Raw genomic sequence first — 17,993 nt, forward strand, 5'->3', positions numbered from 1 at the left:
TCTAGAGTGTGTGTGTGTGTGTGTGTGTGTGTGTGTGTGTGTGTGTGTGTGTGTGTGTATGTGTGCCAAGTATTACTATACTTGTGGGGACCTAAATCCGTTTACACAGTCACGTGTGGGGACTCGCCTCCCTTATGGGGACAAAATGGAGGTCCCCATGAGGGGAATCATTAATTTTAGGGTGAAGACTTGGTTAGGGTTAGGCATGTGTTGGTTATGGTTAAGGTTAGGATAAGTCTCCAGGAAATGCATGTAAGTCAATGTAATGTCCCCTGAAGTGATGTATACATGGTGTGTGTGTGTGCGTGTGTGTGTGTGTGTGTGTGTGTGTGTGTGTGTGTGTGTGTGTGTGTGTGTGTGTGTGTGTGTGTGTGTGGGTCATTGTGTGTGTGTTTTATCTGATCCGGATGGTTACTAATTCCTTTTCTTCATGGCGGTCATGTTTGCCCGGGAACACCATGGGTGTTACGAAGTTGACTAAATCATCCACAATTCAATGAAAGTGTGATCAGCAATGTTACATGTTCAAATGTCTACTGTGAAGGATGTCCTGAAGCCTAAATGCAATCGAATGTAAAACAGTTATGATTGATGAAAGTAGTAGATCGGTCAGATTTGACCCGAAGACAACAGGAGGGTATGAATACATACATTCCTGTAGCATTAGAGCTTTAACCGCAGTAAAGGATCTCAAACACTAAACAGTGACCCTGCTAAACATCAGCATTACAGTGAGCATGCATTAGCACGCTAAAGCTAGCATTTAGCACAAAGCACATTAGAGATAAAACATCAGTCACCATGCGTCAGGAAGGGGAGCGCAGAGCAACACGAGAAACATCAACCATTACATTCAGTGATTCATTAAAACAGTGAAGACTCATTAAGCTCACAGGTTGCAGGTTCAAGGCAGGAAGTGATGACGACAAACAGGAAGTGGCTGAGAGGAAGCAGGTGATCAGCAGGAGGAAGAGAGGACATCTGCTGGAGACAGGGAGGAGATACAGAGCAAAGCATTCAGAAACTTAAAGGTGCTATACAAATAAAGTGTATCATTATTATTATTATTATTATTAAAGGGAAATCCTCTCTGACTGTAGTCGCACTTCCTCCACAGAGTGAACACGCCCCAGACTCGAGGCTACAGAGAAGTTTAGAGCGGGACGATTCGATGTTTCTGTGAGCAGCAGGCTCTACCGGATACTGATAACCGTCATTTAATCTCTGCTCTCTGATTGGCTGTTTCCCGTCTAAGAGCCCGCCCTCTGAGGCAGGTTCAGAGAGTCGGACAGGTGAGATGAAGAATGAGCTCTTCCTCCTACGCTGATGTGCCCCCGCCACATATTATTTTTAACAATGGTAAATTATGTGTGCCGCCGGGCTCCTTTGTTTACTTCCGGAACATAGTGACATCACTACGGAACCCTCGCACCCCTATTGGCTAGCGCTCCAACTCATTGTACACTCTTTAAATACAAATATATCCTTCCACTGTGTTGTGCGTCGGCAACTGTGTGAAATGTTTTTTGTTAGCTTAGATATTTATGTTCCACTTCCTGTTTTATTTTGTATTCACCTTGTCTCGTTCCTGGTTCCTTTTCTTCCTGCCTTGGTTCTTTTTCCCGCCATCGTCAGTGTCTGCCCCGCCCCTGATTGTTTCCACCTGTGTCCACTTTCCTCGTGTATAATAGTGTCCTGTCTCCCTTTGTTTGTTGCCAGATTGTCTTGTGTCTTATGCCAAAATCTCCAGCGGTTTCCTATTGCATCTTGTTACAGCCATTGTCCACATCTATCGTTATAGTTAGGTGAAGATCAGGTATTAGTCTTGTTCTAGGATTTAGTTAGGTAAGCATTAGATTAGATTATTTATTGTATGTATTTTTGTATTGTAATTACTTTTCAAGTAAAGACTCTTTTGTACTTGAATCCCGTGTCTGCCTTCGTGCTTTGGGTCCACTCCTTGCACACCTGTGACACACTGCCTCTCTGAGCTGAATATCATTCACACATTATAAACATTGGTCATGATGCACTCATGTACATTCCCAAAGATATTGAATTGACTGTTATTTTTTATATATCGATCGTTGTGTTTTTATCTTAATGTGTGCATATGTGTGCATGTTGATTGTGTATACATAGGATATACATATTTTTATATATATTTGTAGTTTTGTAATTGGGATTGTGGGAAACTATTTCGATCTCTCCGTCTCACGCACAAACACACAACACACACAAACTGAAAGATGGACAATAAAGTTGACTTTGACTTTTGATAAAAGACACATGCATGAAGGCTTCAGCGGACGTGCAAAGCGTTCCTCTCTGCAAACACTCTGATATTGATCTGGTCATCAGTGTGCTCGACATGCAGTCGGTGTTATATGTATGTGAGTCAGTAAACATGAAGAGCACAGGAAACCAGCCTGAGAGCTATAGAATAACCCTGTGTGTGAACTTCAGAGATCAAATGAGCTGCAGGCCTTTGGTTCTGCTTCTGCAATGATTCCTAACTGTGTGTGTGAGTGTCCTCTACGTCTCTGCGTGAGAGGAGCTCTGCTTGAATAATATTTTCTGCAGACAATAGAGGTATTATCCTGCAGCGGTGTTCATGCATACGTCCTCTGAGTTAAGCCTCCGATTGGCACCATGTGTAGAACACCTGTTCAATTAGGAGAGTGTCTCTGATATGCTTTCATGCATTTAAACTATACATTATAAAAGGAATCATGAGAGGTGCATTTTCTGTTAGTTACAGCGGTGGGAAGTACATTTACTCAAGTACTGTACTTAGTGACTTTAAGTATATTTGTATGCTAATACTTTTCTAATTTTACTTGAGGAACATTTTGAATGCAGGACTTTTACTGTAACAGAGTATTCCTACACTCTGGTACTTCTACTTTTACTCAAGTCCAAGATCTGAGTACTTCTACTTTTACTCAAGTCCAAGATCTGAGTACTTCTACTTTTACTCAAAAACAAGATCTGAGTACTTCTACTTTTACTCAAGTACCAGATCTGAGTACTTCTACTTTTACTCAAGATCTGAGTACTTCTACTTTTACTCATGTACAAGATCTGAGTACTTCTACTTTTACTCAAGTACAAGATCTGAGTACTTCTACTTTTACTCAAGAACAAGTTCTGAGTACTTCTACTTTTACTCAAGTACCAGATCTGAGTACTTCTACTTTTACTCAAGTACAAGATCTGAGTACTTCAACTTTTACTCAAGTACAAGATCTGAGTACTTCTACTTTTACTCAAAACAAGATCTGAGTACTTCTACTTTTACTCAAGTACCAGATCTGAGCACTTCTACTTTTACTCAAGTACAAGATCAGAGTACTTCTACTTTTACTCAAAAACAAGATCTGAGTACTTCTACTTTTACTCAAGTACCAGATCTGAGCACTTCTACTTTTACTCAAGTACAAGATCTGAGTACTTCTACTTTTACTCAAAAACAAGATCTGAGTACTTCTACTTTTACTCAAGTACCAGATCTGAGGACTTCTACTTTTACTCAAGTACAAGATCTGAGTACTTCTACTTTACTCAAGTACAAGATCTGAGTACTTCTACTGTTACTCAAGTACAAGATCTGAGTACTTCTACTTTTACTCAAGTACAAGATCTGAGTACTTCTACTTTTACTCAAGTACAAGATCTGAGTACTTCTCCTGTTACTCAAGTACAAGATCTGAGTACTTCTACTTTTACTCAAGTACAAGATCTGAGTACTTCTACTTTTACTCAAGTACAAGATCTGAGTACTTATACTTTTACTCAAGTACAAGATCTGAGTACTTATACTTTACTCAAGTACAAGATCTGAGTACTTCTATTTTTACTCAAGTAACAGATCTGAGTACTTCTACTTGTATTCAAGTAATAGATCTGAGTACTTCTACTTTTACTCAAGTACAAGATCTGAGTACTTCTACTTTTACTCAAGTACAAGATCTGAGTACTTCTACTTTTACTCAAGAACAAGTTCTGAGTACTTCTACTTTTACTCAAGTACCAGATCTGAGTACTTCTACTTTTACTCAAGTACAAGATCTGAGTACTTCAACTTTTACTCAAGTACAAGATCTGAGTACTTCTACTTTTACTCAAAAACAAGATCTGAGTACTTCTACTTTTACTCAAGTACCAGATCTGAGCACTTCTACTTTTACTCAAGTACAAGATCAGAGTACTTCTACTTTTACTCAAAAACAAGATCTGAGTACTTCTACTTTTACTCAAGTACCAGATCTGAGCACTTCTACTTTTACTCAAGTACAAGATCTGAGTACTTCTACTTTTACTCAAAAACAAGATCTGAGTACTTCTACTTTTACTCAAGTACCAGATCTGAGGACTTCTACTTTTACTCAAGTACAAGATCTGAGTACTTCTACTTTTACTCAAGTACAAGATCTGAGTACTTCTACTGTTACTCAAGTACAAGATCTGAGTACTTCTACTTTTACTCAAGTACAAGATCTGAGTACTTCTACTTTTACTCAAGTACAAGATCTGAGTACTTCTCCTGTTACTCAAGTACAAGATCTGAGTACTTCTACTTTTACTCAAGTACAAGATCTGAGTACTTCTACTTTTACTCAAGTACAAGATCTGAGTACTTATACTTTTACTCAAGTACAAGATCTGAGTACTTATACTTTTACTCAAGTACAAGATCTGAGTACTTCTATTTTTACTCAAGTAACAGATCTGAGTACTTCTACTTGTATTCAAGTAATAGATCTGAGTACTTCTACTTTTACTCAAGTACAAGATCTGAGTACTTCTATTTTTACTCAAGTAACAGATCTGAGTACTTCTACTTGTATTCAAGTAACAGATCTGAGTACTTCTACTTTTACTCAAGTACAAGATCTGAGTACTTCTACTTTTACTCAAGTACAAGATCTGAGTACTTCTACTTTTACTCAAGTAATAGATCTGAGTACTTCTACTTTTACTCAAGTACAAGATCTGAGTACTTCTATTTTTACTCAAGTAACAGATCTGAGTACTTCTACTTGTATTCAAGTAATAGATCTGAGTACTTATACTTGTATTCAAGTAACAGATCTGAGTACTTATACTTGTATTCAAGTAATAGATCTGAGTACTTCTACTTTTACTCAAGTAACAGATCTGAGTACTTCTACTTTTACTCAAGTAACAGATCTGAGTACTTATACTTGTATTCAAGTAATATATCTGAGTACTTATACTTGTATTCAAGTAACAGATCTGAGTACTTATACTTGTATTCAAGTAATAGATCTGAGTACTTCTACTTTTACTCAAGTACAAGATCTGAGTACTTCTATTTTTACTCAAGTAACAGATCTGAGTACTTCTACTTGTATTCAAGTAACAGATCTGAGTACTTCTACTTTTACTCAAGCAACAGATCTGAGTACTTCTACTTGTATTCAAGTAACAGATCTGAGTACTTCTACTTTTACTCAAGTAACAGATCTGAGTACTTCTATTTTTACTCAAGTAACAGATCTGAGTACTTCTACTTTTACTCAAGTAATAGATCTGAGTACTTCTACTTTTACTCAAGTACAAGATCTGAGTACTTCTATTTTTACTCAAGTAACAGATCTGAGTACTTCTACTTGTATTCAAGCAACAGATCTGAGTACTTCTACTTGTATTCAAGTAACAGATCTGAGTACTTCTACTTGTACTCAAGTACCAGATCTGAGTACTTCTCCCACCTCTGGTTAGTTATATGACATTAAAGTGTTTATAATACACAAACTCTTAGGCAACAAGACATAATGAATGAATAAGATGCGACTCCAGGTTGCAGCCGGACTAAATGAATGATTAAAATGAATATTACATACTTATTATTTTCTCAGGGTTGTATTAGAAGGTAAACCCCTCGTTTCACACAACCTGGAAGTTAACATGTAATCAAATGATAACAAATATAATAAACAAGGGATGTCCACAGTGACGGCGGTTTTACCATCTTTTCTGAGGAAAAGCGATTAAAAAAACGCACCGTCATTAAATCACACATTTCTCTGAAAGCTCTACTGCATTTATGACACACATCTGGGCAGTTCTAAACTTTTGTGCAGAAAATGTACAACTTTAAAAGTATTCTTTCAGGAGGCAACAACCCTTCATACGTAACATTAAATACAAAGAAGTAAACGGTGGGCGTCCTGCAGAGCTGCTGCAATGCAAATCTATATTTAGTATCTGGAAATGAAACGATGTTTGAGGCTATAAATACACACCTGATGGATCTGCTTGTGTCCTATAAGCTGCTGTATGTGTCAGAAATATGAGTCGAGATGTTTAAATCTTCCGTCTCATTTATTCTGCAGCATTAATGATTTCTTCAGGTGAAAACCATCGGATGTTTTAGACGCCGCTCGCTGAGCAACCATAAACGTCATAAAGATTCACACAGACATGTCTCAGGGATCGATGTTCATACATGTTTTTCTCCATCAATGCTGTGTTGGTCATGTGTCCCTGGAGAAGGAAGAGGAGGGGTTTCATGTGTTTGTGTCATAATAACCGTTACATGTGAGGTGTGTCATGCTCTGCTGGAAATACATGTTTATAAGCTTTTATCTCAGAACCTATACTGTAGGTAAATGTGTCCCTACTTTAAAGAGTATTTTCTCTACTTTAAAGAGTCCTCTCCTGCTGATGTTCAGGTGTATATCAGTATGTAGTGTCTCTACTTTAAAGAGTCCTCTCCTGCAGATGTTCAGGTGTATATCAGTATGTAGTGTCTCTACTTTAAAGAGTCCTCTCCTGCTGATGTTCAGGTGTATATCAGTATGTAGTGTCTCTACTTTAAAGAGTCCTCTCCTGCAGATGTTCAGGTGTATATCAGTATGTAGTGTCTCTACTTTAAAGAGTCCTCTCCTGCTGATGTTCAGGTGTATATCAGTATGTAGTGTCTCTACTTTAAAGAGTCCTCTCCTGCAGATGTTCAGGTGTATATCAGTATGTAGTGTCTCTACTTTAAAGAGTCCTCTCCTGCTGATGTTCAGGTGTATATCAGTGTGTAGTGTCTCTACTTTAAAGAGTCCTCTCCTGCTGATGTTCAGGTGTATATCAGTATGTAGTGTCTCTACTTTAAAGAGTCCTCTCTTGCTGATGTTCAAGTGTATATCAGTATGTAGTGTCTCTACTTTAAAGAGTCCTCTCCTGCTGATGTTCAGGTGTATATCAGTATGTAGTGTCTCTACTTTAAAGAGTCCTCTCCTGCTGATGTTCAGGTGTATATCAGTATGTAGTGTCTCTACTTTAAAGAGTCTTCTCCTGCTGATGTTCAGGTGTATATCAGTATGTAGTGTCTCTACTTTAAAGAGTCCTCTCCGGCTGATGTTCAGGTGTATATCAGTATGTAGTGTCTCTACTTTAAAGAGTCCTCTCCTGCTGATGTTCAGGTGTATATCAGTATGTAGTGTCTCTACTTTAAAGAGTCCTCTCCGGCTGATGTTCAGGTGTATATCAGTATGTAGTGTCTCTACTTTAAAGAGTCCTCTCCTGCTGATGTTCAGGTGTATATCAGTATGTAGTGTCTCTACTTTAAAGAGTCCTCTCTTGCTGATGTTCAGGTGTATATCAGTATGTAGTGTCTCTACTTTAAAGAGTCCTCTCCTGCTGATGTTCAGGTGTATATCAGTATGTAGTGTCTCTACTTTAAAGAGTCCTCTCCTGCTGATGTTCAGGTGTATATCAGTATGTAGTGTCTCTACTTTAAAGAGTCCTCTCCTGCTGATGTTCAGGTGTATATCAGTATGTAGTGTCTCTACTTTAAAGAGTCCTCTCCTGCTGATGTTCAGGTATATCAGTATGTAGTGTCTCTACTTTAAAGAGTCCTCTCCTGCTGATGTTCAGGTGTATATCAGTATGTAGTGTCTCTACTTTAAAGAGTCCTCTCCTGCTGATGTTCAAGTGTATATCAGTATGTAGTGTCTCTACTTTAAAGAGTCCTCTCCTGCTGATGTTCAGGTGTATATCAGTATGTAGTGTCTCTACTTTAAAGAGTCCTCTCCTGCTGATGTTCAGGTGTATATCAGTATGTAGTGTCTCTACTTTAAAGAGTCTTCTCCTGCTGATGTGCAGGTGTATATCAGGATGTAGTCTCCACTTTAAAGAGTCCTCTCCTGCTGATGTTCAGGTGTATATCAGTATGTATTGTCTCTACTTTAAAGAGTCCTCTCCGGCTGATGTTCAGGTGTATATCAGTAAGTAGTGTCTCTACTTTAAAGAGTCCTCTCCTGCTGATGTTCAGGTGTATATCAGTATGTAGTGTCTCTACTTTAAAGAGTCCTCTCTTGCTGATGTTCAGGTGTATATCAGTATGTAGTGTCTCTACTTTAAAGAGTCCTCTCCTGCTGATGTTCAGGTGTATATCAGTATGTAGTGTCTCTACTTTAAAGAGTCCTCTCCTGCTGATGTTCAGGTGTATATCAGTATGTAGTGTCTCTACTTTAAAGAGTCCTCTCCTGCTGATGTTCAGGTGTATATCAGTATGTAGTGTCTCTACTTTAAAGAGTCCTCTCCTGCTGATGTTCAGGTGTATATCAGTATGTAGTGTCTCTACTTTAAAGAGTCCTCTCCTGCTGATGTTCAGGTGTATATCAGTATGTAGTGTCTCTACTTTAAAGAGTCCTCTCCGGCTGATGTTCAGGTGTATATCAGTATGTAGTGTCTCTACTTTAAAGAGTCCTCTCCGGCTGATGTTCAGGTGTATATCAGTATGTAGTGTCTCTACTTTAAAGAGTCCTCTCCTGCTGATGTTCAGGTGTATATCAGTATGTAGTGTCTCTACTTTAAAGAGTTCTCTCCTGCTGATGTTCAGGTGTATATCAGTGTGTAGTGTCTCTACTTTAAAGAGTCCTCTCCTGCTGATGTTCAGGTGTATATCAGTATGTAGTGTCTCTACTTTAAAGAGTCCTCTCCTGCTGATGTTCAGGTGTATATCAGTATGTAGTGTCTCTACTTTAAAGAGTTCTCTCCTGCTGATGTTCAGGTGTATATCAGTATGTAGTGTCTCTACTTTAAAGAGTCCTCTCCTGCTGATGTTCAGGTGTATATCAGTATGTAGTGTCTCTACTTTAAAGAGTCCTCTCCTGCTGATGTTCAGGTGTATATCAGTATGTAGTGTCTCTACTTTAAAGAGTCCTCTCCTGCTGATGTTCAGGTGTATATCAGTATGTAGTGTCTCTACTTTAAAGAGTCCTCTCCTGCTGATGTTCAGGTATATCAGTATGTAGTGTCTCTACTTTAAAGAGTCCTCTCCTGCTGATGTTCAGGTGTATATCAGTATGTAGTGTCTCTACTTTAAAGAGTCCTCTCCTGCTGATGTTCAAGTGTATATCAGTATGTAGTGTCTCTACTTTAAAGAGTCCTCTCCTGCTGATGTTCAGGTGTATATCAGTATGTAGTGTCTCTACTTTAAAGAGTCCTCTCCTGCTGATGTTCAGGTGTATATCAGTATGTAGTGTCTCTACTTTAAAGAGTCTTCTCCTGCTGATGTTCAGGTGTATATCAGTATGTAGTGTCTCTACTTTAAAGAGTCCTCTCCTGCTGATGTTCAGGTGTATATCAGTATGTATTGTCTCTACTTTAAAGAGTCCTCTCCGGCTGATGTTCAGGTGTATATCAGTATGTAGTGTCTCTACTTTAAAGAGTCCTCTCCTGCTGATGTTCAGGTGTATATCAGTATGTAGTGTCTCTACTTTAAAGAGTCCTCTCTTGCTGATGTTCAGGTGTATATCAGTATGTAGTGTCTCTACTTTAAAGAGTCCTCTCCTGCTGATGTTCAGGTGTATATCAGTATGTAGTGTCTCTACTTTAAAGAGTCCTCTCCTGCTGATGTTCAGGTGTATATCAGTATGTAGTGTCTCTACTTTAAAGAGTTCTCTCCTGCTGATGTTCAGGTGTATATCAGTATGTAGTGTCTCTACTTTAAAGAGTCCTCTCCTGCTGATGTTCAGGTGTATATCAGTATGTAGTGTCTCTACTTTAAAGAGTCCTCTCCTGCTGATGTTCAGGTGTATATCAGTATGTAGTGTCTCTACTTTAAAGAGTTCTCTCCTGCTGATGTTCAGGTGTATATCAGTGTGTAGTGTCTCTACTTTAAAGAGTCCTCTCCTGCTGATGTTCAGGTGTATATCAGTATGTAGTGTCTCTACTTTAAAGAGTCCTCTCCTGCTGATGTTCAGGTGTATATCAGTATGTAGTGTCTCTACTTTAAAGAGTTCTCTCCTGCTGATGTTCAGGTGTATATCAGTATGTAGTGTCTCTACTTTAAAGAGTCCTCTCCTGCTGATGTTCAGGTGTATATCAGTATCTAGTGTCTCTACTTTAAAGAGTCCTCTCCTGCTGATGTTCAGGTGTATATCAGTATGTAGTGTCTCTACTTTAAAGAGTCCTCTCCTGCTGATGTTCAGGTGTATATCAGTATCTAGTGTCTCTACTTTAAAGAGTCCTCTCCTGCTGATGTTCAGGTGTATATCAGTATGTAGTGTCTCTACTTTAAAGAGTCCTCTCCTGCTGATGTTCAGGTGTATATCAGTATGTAGTGTCTCTACTTTAAAGAGTCTTCTCCTGCTGATGTTCAGGTGTATATCAGTATGTAGTGTCTCTACTTTAAAGAGTCCTCTCCTGCTGATGTTCAGGTGTATATCAGTATGTATTGTCTCTACTTTAAAGAGTCCTCTCCGGCTGATGTTCAGGTGTATATCAGTATGTAGTGTCTCTACTTTAAAGAGTCCTCTCCTGCTGATGTTCAGGTGTATATCAGTATGTAGTGTCTCTACTTTAAAGAGTCCTCTCTTGCTGATGTTCAGGTGTATATCAGTATGTAGTGTCTCTACTTTAAAGAGTCCTCTCCTGCTGATGTTCAGGTGTATATCAGTATGTAGTGTCTCTACTTTAAAGAGTCCTCTCCTGCTGATGTTCAGGTGTATATCAGTATGTAGTGTCTCTACTTTAAAGAGTTCTCTCCTGCTGATGTTCAGGTGTATATCAGTATGTAGTGTCTCTACTTTAAAGAGTCCTCTCCTGCTGATGTTCAGGTGTATATCAGTATGTAGTGTCTCTACTTTAAAGAGTCCTCTCCTGCTGATGTTCAGGTGTATATCAGTATGTAGTGTCTCTACTTTAAAGAGTTCTCTCCTGCTGATGTTCAGGTGTATATCAGTGTGTAGTGTCTCTACTTTAAAGAGTCCTCTCCTGCTGATGTTCAGGTGTATATCAGTATGTAGTGTCTCTACTTTAAAGAGTCCTCTCCTGCTGATGTTCAGGTGTATATCAGTATGTAGTGTCTCTACTTTAAAGAGTTCTCTCCTGCTGATGTTCAGGTGTATATCAGTATGTAGTGTCTCTACTTTAAAGAGTCCTCTCCTGCTGATGTTCAGTGTATATCAGTATCTAGTGTCTCTACTTTAAAGAGTCCTCTCCTGCTGATGTTCAGGTGTATATCAGTATGTAGTGTCTCTACTTTAAAGAGTCCTCTCCTGCTGATGTTCAGGTGTATATCAGTATGTAGTGTCTCTACTTTAAAGAGTCCTCTCCTGCTGATGTTCAGGTGTATATCAGTATGTAGTGTCTCTACTTTAAAGAGTCCTCTCCTGCTGATGTTCAGGTATATCAGTATGTAGTGTCTCTACTTTAAAGAGTCCTCTCCTGCTGATGTTCAGGTGTATATCAGTATGTAGTGTCTCTACTTTAAAGAGTCCTCTCCTGCTGATGTTCAAGTGTATATCAGTATGTAGTGTCTCTACTTTAAAGAGTCCTCTCCTGCTGATGTTCAGGTGTATATCAGTATGTAGTGTCTCTACTTTAAAGAGTCCTCTCCTGCTGATGTTCAGGTGTATATCAGTATGTAGTGTCTCTACTTTAAAGAGTCTTCTCCTGCTGATGTTCAGGTGTATATCAGTATGTAGTGTCTCTACTTTAAAGAGTCCTCTCCTGCTGATGTTCAGGTGTATATCAGTATGTATTGTCTCTACTTTAAAGAGTCCTCTCCGGCTGATGTTCAGGTGTATATCAGTATGTAGTGTCTCTACTTTAAAGAGTCCTCTCCTGCTGATGTTCAGGTGTATATCAGTATGTAGTGTCTCTACTTTAAAGAGTCCTCTCTTGCTGATGTTCAGGTGTATATCAGTATGTAGTGTCTCTACTTTAAAGAGTCCTCTCCTGCTGATGTTCAGGTGTATATCAGTATGTAGTGTCTCTACTTTAAAGAGTCCTCTCCTGCTGATGTTCAGGTGTATATCAGTATGTAGTGTCTCTACTTTAAAGAGTCCTCTCCTGCTGATGTTCAGGTGTATATCAGTATGTAGTGTCTCTACTTTAAAGAGTCCTCTCCTGCTGATGTTCAGGTGTATATCAGTATGTAGTGTCTCTACTTTAAAGAGTCCTCTCCTGCTGATGTTCAGGTGTATATCAGTATGTAGTGTCTCTACTTTAAAGAGTCCTCTCCGGCTGATGTTCAGGTGTATATCAGTATGTAGTGTCTCTACTTTAAAGAGTCCTCTCCGGCTGATGTTCAGGTGTATATCAGTATGTAGTGTCTCTACTTTAAAGAGTCCTCTCCTGCTGATGTTCAGGTGTATATCAGTATGTAGTGTCTCTACTTTAAAGAGTTCTCTCCTGCTGATGTTCAGGTGTATATCAGTGTGTAGTGTCTCTACTTTAAAGAGTCCTCTCCTGCTGATGTTCAGGTGTATATCAGTATGTAGTGTCTCTACTTTAAAGAGTCCTCTCCTGCTGATGTTCAGGTGTATATCAGTATGTAGTGTCTCTACTTTAAAGAGTTCTCTCCTGCTGATGTTCAGGTGTATATCAGTATGTAGTGTCTCTACTTTAAAGAGTCCTCTCCTGCTGATGTTCAGGTGTATATCAGTATGTAGTGTCTCTACTTTAAAGAGTCCTCTCCTGCTGATGTTCAGGTGTATATCAGTATGTAGTGTCTCTACTTTAAAGAGTCCTCTCCTGCTGATGTTCAGGTGTATATCAGTATGTAGTGTCTCTACTTTAAAGAGTCCTCTCCTGCTGATGTTCAGGTATATCAGTATGTAGTGTCTCTACTTTAAAGAGTCCTCTCCTGCTGATGTTCAGGTGTATATCAGTATGTAGTGTCTCTACTTTAAAGAGTCCTCTCCTGCTGATGTTCAAGTGTATATCAGTATGTAGTGTCTCTACTTTAAAGAGTCCTCTCCTGCTGATGTTCAGGTGTATATCAGTATGTAGTGTCTCTACTTTAAAGAGTCCTCTCCTGCTGATGTTCAGGTGTATATCAGTATGTAGTGTCTCTACTTTAAAGAGTCTTCTCCTGCTGATGTTCAGGTGTATATCAGTATGTAGTGTCTCTACTTTAAAGAGTCCTCTCCTGCTGATGTTCAGGTGTATATCAGTATGTATTGTCTCTACTTTAAAGAGTCCTCTCCGGCTGATGTTCAGGTGTATATCAGTATGTAGTGTCTCTACTTTAAAGAGTCCTCTCCTGCTGATGTTCAGGTGTATATCAGTATGTAGTGTCTCTACTTTAAAGAGTCCTCTCTTGCTGATGTTCAGGTGTATATCAGTATGTAGTGTCTCTACTTTAAAGAGTCCTCTCCTGCTGATGTTCAGGTGTATATCAGTATGTAGTGTCTCTACTTTAAAGAGTCCTCTCCTGCTGATGTTCAGGTGTATATCAGTATGTAGTGTCTCTACTTTAAAGAGTTCTCTCCTGCTGATGTTCAGGTGTATATCAGTATGTAGTGTCTCTACTTTAAAGAGTCCTCTCCTGCTGATGTTCAGGTGTATATCAGTATGTAGTGTCTCTACTTTAAAGAGTCCTCTCCTGCTGATGTTCAGGTGTATATCAGTATGTAGTGTCTCTACTTTAAAGAGTTCTCTCCTGCTGATGTTCAGGTGTATATCAGTGTGTAGTGTCTCTACTTTAAAGAGTCCTCTCCTGCTGATGTTCAGGTGTATATCAGTATGTAGTGTCTCTACTTTAAAGAGTCCTCTCCTGCTGATGTTCAGGTGTATATCAGTATGTAGTGTCTCTACTTTAAAGAGTTCTCTCCTGCTGATGTTCAGGTGTATATCAGTATGTAGTGTCTCTACTTTAAAGAGTCCTCTCCTGCTGATGTTCAGGTGTATATCAGTATCTAGTGTCTCTACTTTAAAGAGTCCTCTCCTGCTGATGTTCAGGTGTATATCAGTATGTAGTGTCTCTACTTTAAAGAGTCCTCTCCTGCTGATGTTCAGGTGTATATCAGTATCTAGTGTCTCTACTTTAAAGAGTCCTCTCCTGCTGATGTTCAGGTGTATATCAGTATGTAGTGTCTCTACTTTAAAGAGTCCTCTCCTGCTGATGTTCAGGTGTATATCAGTATGTAGTGTCTCATACTGTCTGTGCTGCAGCGCCTCTTTTCACCCTCTGTCTGAAACCAGAGCCCAGTTTCACCAACACACTAAAAGAGAGAAAACACCACAACAAGCAGAAAAGGGTCGCCGCATTAAAATAAATAGAATCACGTTTGGCCCTTATCCTCTCCATGAGAACATCAGACAGAAGTATCTCATCTCAGACAGACTCACTGACTACAGCTGCCTCCTGCACAGCCCTCCATATCTCATCACATTCAGCTTTCATTCAAATGGACACAGCGAGTACGCCTCCTCTATCTGATCCTGCTTCACTTCAACCTGCAGCATCAAAGCTCACAGAAACCTCTCCAGCACTGAAGCAGCTGGATGAAAACCGTATTCTATAGAAAGCATGAAACACACACACTATTGTTACAGTGACAGAGTGTGTGTGTGTGGGTGTGTGTTGAGATGAGGAGCTTTTCTGATGAAGAGCATGAGATCATCATCGGCCATAAACACAGCATTCTGAGGGGTTTATGATGTCAATACATGCTCAGTAATATATGGAGGATTTGCTGTTCCAACACATCCTTTAACTGAGTCTCACTCCAGTCGGCGTTCAGTGTTCAAACTCATATAAAATGTTTTAAAACGAAGCCTCTGGAGTTTCATCATTTAAAAAAAAAAGTATGATTCATTAAAATCTCAGCAACTTTCGAGCAAACAGAGTACAATTCATTTACAAATAAATATATTGTCATCATTTATTTGCCGCATTCATGTTTTAATATTATTATTTTAAATATATTTCACTGGTTAAATCCGTTGGTAATTTTTGTTGAAAAAAACGAACCTTTCGATAGATCAGGCTCACACTCAGAGGTGGGAAGTAACTAAGTACATTTACTAAACTTAAGTAAAATGTTAAGGTACTTGTACTTTACTTGAGTATTTCCCTTTTATGCTACCGTGTACTTCTACTCCACTACAGTTCAGAGGTACATGGTGTACTTCTACTCCTCTACATGTATTAATACCTTTAGTTACTTCACAGATGTGGATGAATGATGTGAAATCTAATCAAGTGTTGAATCAGACTTTAGTTCCACCTGGAGTAAATCCACCAGCTACCCTGCAGTATACAAAGTCATTCAGACTAGCTGCACCTTCACCAGCTTTGAGAACACTTTCATGATCAATCATTATAAAACATATCATATATATTATTCTGAAATGGACCAATCTGCACAACGACTACTTTCACTGTCGCTACTTTCACTATATTTTGATGATAATACTTTTCTACTTTTACTTGAGGAACATTTTGAATGCAGTACTTTTACTGAAACAGAGTATTCCTACACTCTGGTACTTCTACTTTTACTCTAGTACAAGATCTGAGTACTTCTACTTTTACTCAAGTACAAGATCTGAGTACTTCTACTTTTACTCTAGTACAAGATCTGAGTACTTCTACTTTTACTCAAGTACAAGATCTGAGTACTTCTACTTTTACTCAAGTACAAGATCTGAGTACTTCTACTTTTACTCAAATACAAGATCTGAGTACTTCTACTTTTACTCTAGTACAAGATCTGAGTACTTCTACTTTTACTCAAGTACAAGATCTGAGTACTTCTACTTTTACTCAAATACAAGATCTGAGTACTTCTACTTTAACTCAAGTACAAGATCTGAGTACTTCTACTTTTACTCAAGTACAAGATCTGAGTACTTCTACTTTTACTCAAGTAAAATATCTGAGTACTTCTACTTGTACTGAAGTATATTTTGAGGGTAATACTGTAACGGACTGGTTATAATGTCGATGTTTTCATGTGTTTTATTCTTCAGAGTTTATTTACATTTTACAGAGTGTCAGTGAACGCGTCACTGTGTTGATAGACAGTTCTTATGAAGAGAAACAGCCAAAATGATGAAGAGAGAAACCAGAGTGTTGTTTTCCTCTGAGGACATGCTCCATCAAAGAGTCTCATATCTGGATGAATGGAGGATATTCAGTACTCACAGGTCTTCTGGATCTTGGCTCTGATCGTCTCATCATCTCTGATCCTGTAGGGATGAACACAATCCAACAGTTATGATCCAGTTTAAAATAAGTGTTTGTTCTTTGAGTCAGCTTCAGAGTCCTGATCTCATGCTTTACATCCCATCATATCTTCTCTGCAAACACTACGACTGACTGCCACAGCTCTCAGCTGCATGACAGGAAGTAACAGCCATTAGTCAAGGAACTAAAAACATCCCATCAAACACAGACTACCTTTTCCACTCTTCTGTCAAACCCCATATGTCTGGTGGAAAGTTGATGACTTACTAAACGTGGCTTTGCATTTCCAGCTGGCCTTCTCTAGTTGATGGAAGAATGAGAGAGCCTGCAGTCAGTGGGTAACATCACTGATCTGTTTCCCCAGTGAGAGAAACACCTCCCTGTGTTTCATACAATACTGCTGAACCAGCAGAGACCCCTTACTGACCTGAGGGTCTCCAGTCTGCAGTCTGGACTCTCCAGAAGATCTCTCAGCAGCTTCTCTCCTGAATCCTGCAGAGCGTTCTCACTCAGGTCCAGATCTCTCAGATGGATGTTGGACTTCAGAGCTGAGGCCAGAGCAGAACAGCTGATCTCTGACAAACTGCAGCTCCTCAGTCTGAATAAAGAAAACATGATGAGGATAAAAATATGTTTATAATCCAATCAGATGTTTCTCAACATTTAAATGAATGGGAACAGAAACATCTGTCTACTTCAGAAAGTGAACTTTATCATGTATGTAATAGAAACATATTATACTTACTTACTTTAATAATATCAGTGTGTGATTCTTATTTGCTAATGTTTCTCTATATTTGCTACTTCTCCCACTTCTTAGCTAAGCTTGGGAGAAGTCCTTGAGAAGATGTGTTGCAGTGTTGTTAGTGACTCTCTCTGTGCACCAACAGTATGACCTTCACCTCAGGTGAGCTGAGAACTTCCTGATACGGCCTCCCTAACTCCCTGACTCCCAGAATGCTCCTTCATCATCACCAAGCTTCCCCTCCCTTTCTCCTCGCTCTGTGTTTAAATATGCAACCCAAACTCTACTCTTCGTCTTCCTCTCTGCAGACTGTGTGCTCTCTGTGTGACCGACTGAACTTTCTTCAAGGAATGAAATACCACAAAGAGCTGAATGCTTTGACTCTCCATCCACATTTGATCAATAAATTCCCACCACAATGTAAAACTAAAATGACTTCAGATGACCTTTATTCAGACGTTATCGTTTACTAAATATTAAATACAGAGATTTACTTTTTACAACAACATCTATTACAGTTCCTTTAAGAAACAGTCAACATGTATGTCTGCAGTTCTTACTTCTTACTCTTAAAATGAAACATGAATAAAAGGACATTTATAACTCTATGGATGTAAGTTATTAACGAATATAAATGAGGTTCAGTTACAAAGTGAACATGTGAGATCTCCAGCAGTAACAGAGAGTCAGTGAACTGACCTGAGAGTCTCCAGTCTGCAGTCTGGACTCTCCAGAAGATCTCTCAGCAGCTCCACTCCTGAATCCTGCAGAGCGTTCTCACTCAGCTCCAGATCTCTCAGA

General features: G+C 39.0%; 1 long non-coding RNA gene across 2 annotated transcripts; it reads right to left on the reverse strand.

The window, feature by feature from the left end:
- Positions 1-409: 409 nt before the first annotated feature.
- LOC117561244 lies at positions 410-16,944 on the reverse strand. 2 transcript variants are annotated; one of them, XR_004571311.1, is made up of 3 exons: positions 16,875-16,944; positions 16,406-16,449; positions 410-981 (listed from the first exon to the last, which is right to left on the reverse strand). It is a non-coding gene; the product is annotated as an uncharacterized LOC117561244 (long non-coding RNA). The 2 variants fall into 2 exon arrangements; XR_004571310.1 differs by having other exon boundaries at positions 410-984; positions 16,875-16,936.
- Positions 16,945-17,993: the final 1,049 nt, after the last annotated feature.

This window comes from Gymnodraco acuticeps, unplaced genomic scaffold, assembly GCF_902827175.1.
Source record: "Gymnodraco acuticeps unplaced genomic scaffold, fGymAcu1.1, whole genome shotgun sequence".
NCBI lineage: Eukaryota > Metazoa > Chordata > Actinopteri > Perciformes > Bathydraconidae > Gymnodraco > Gymnodraco acuticeps.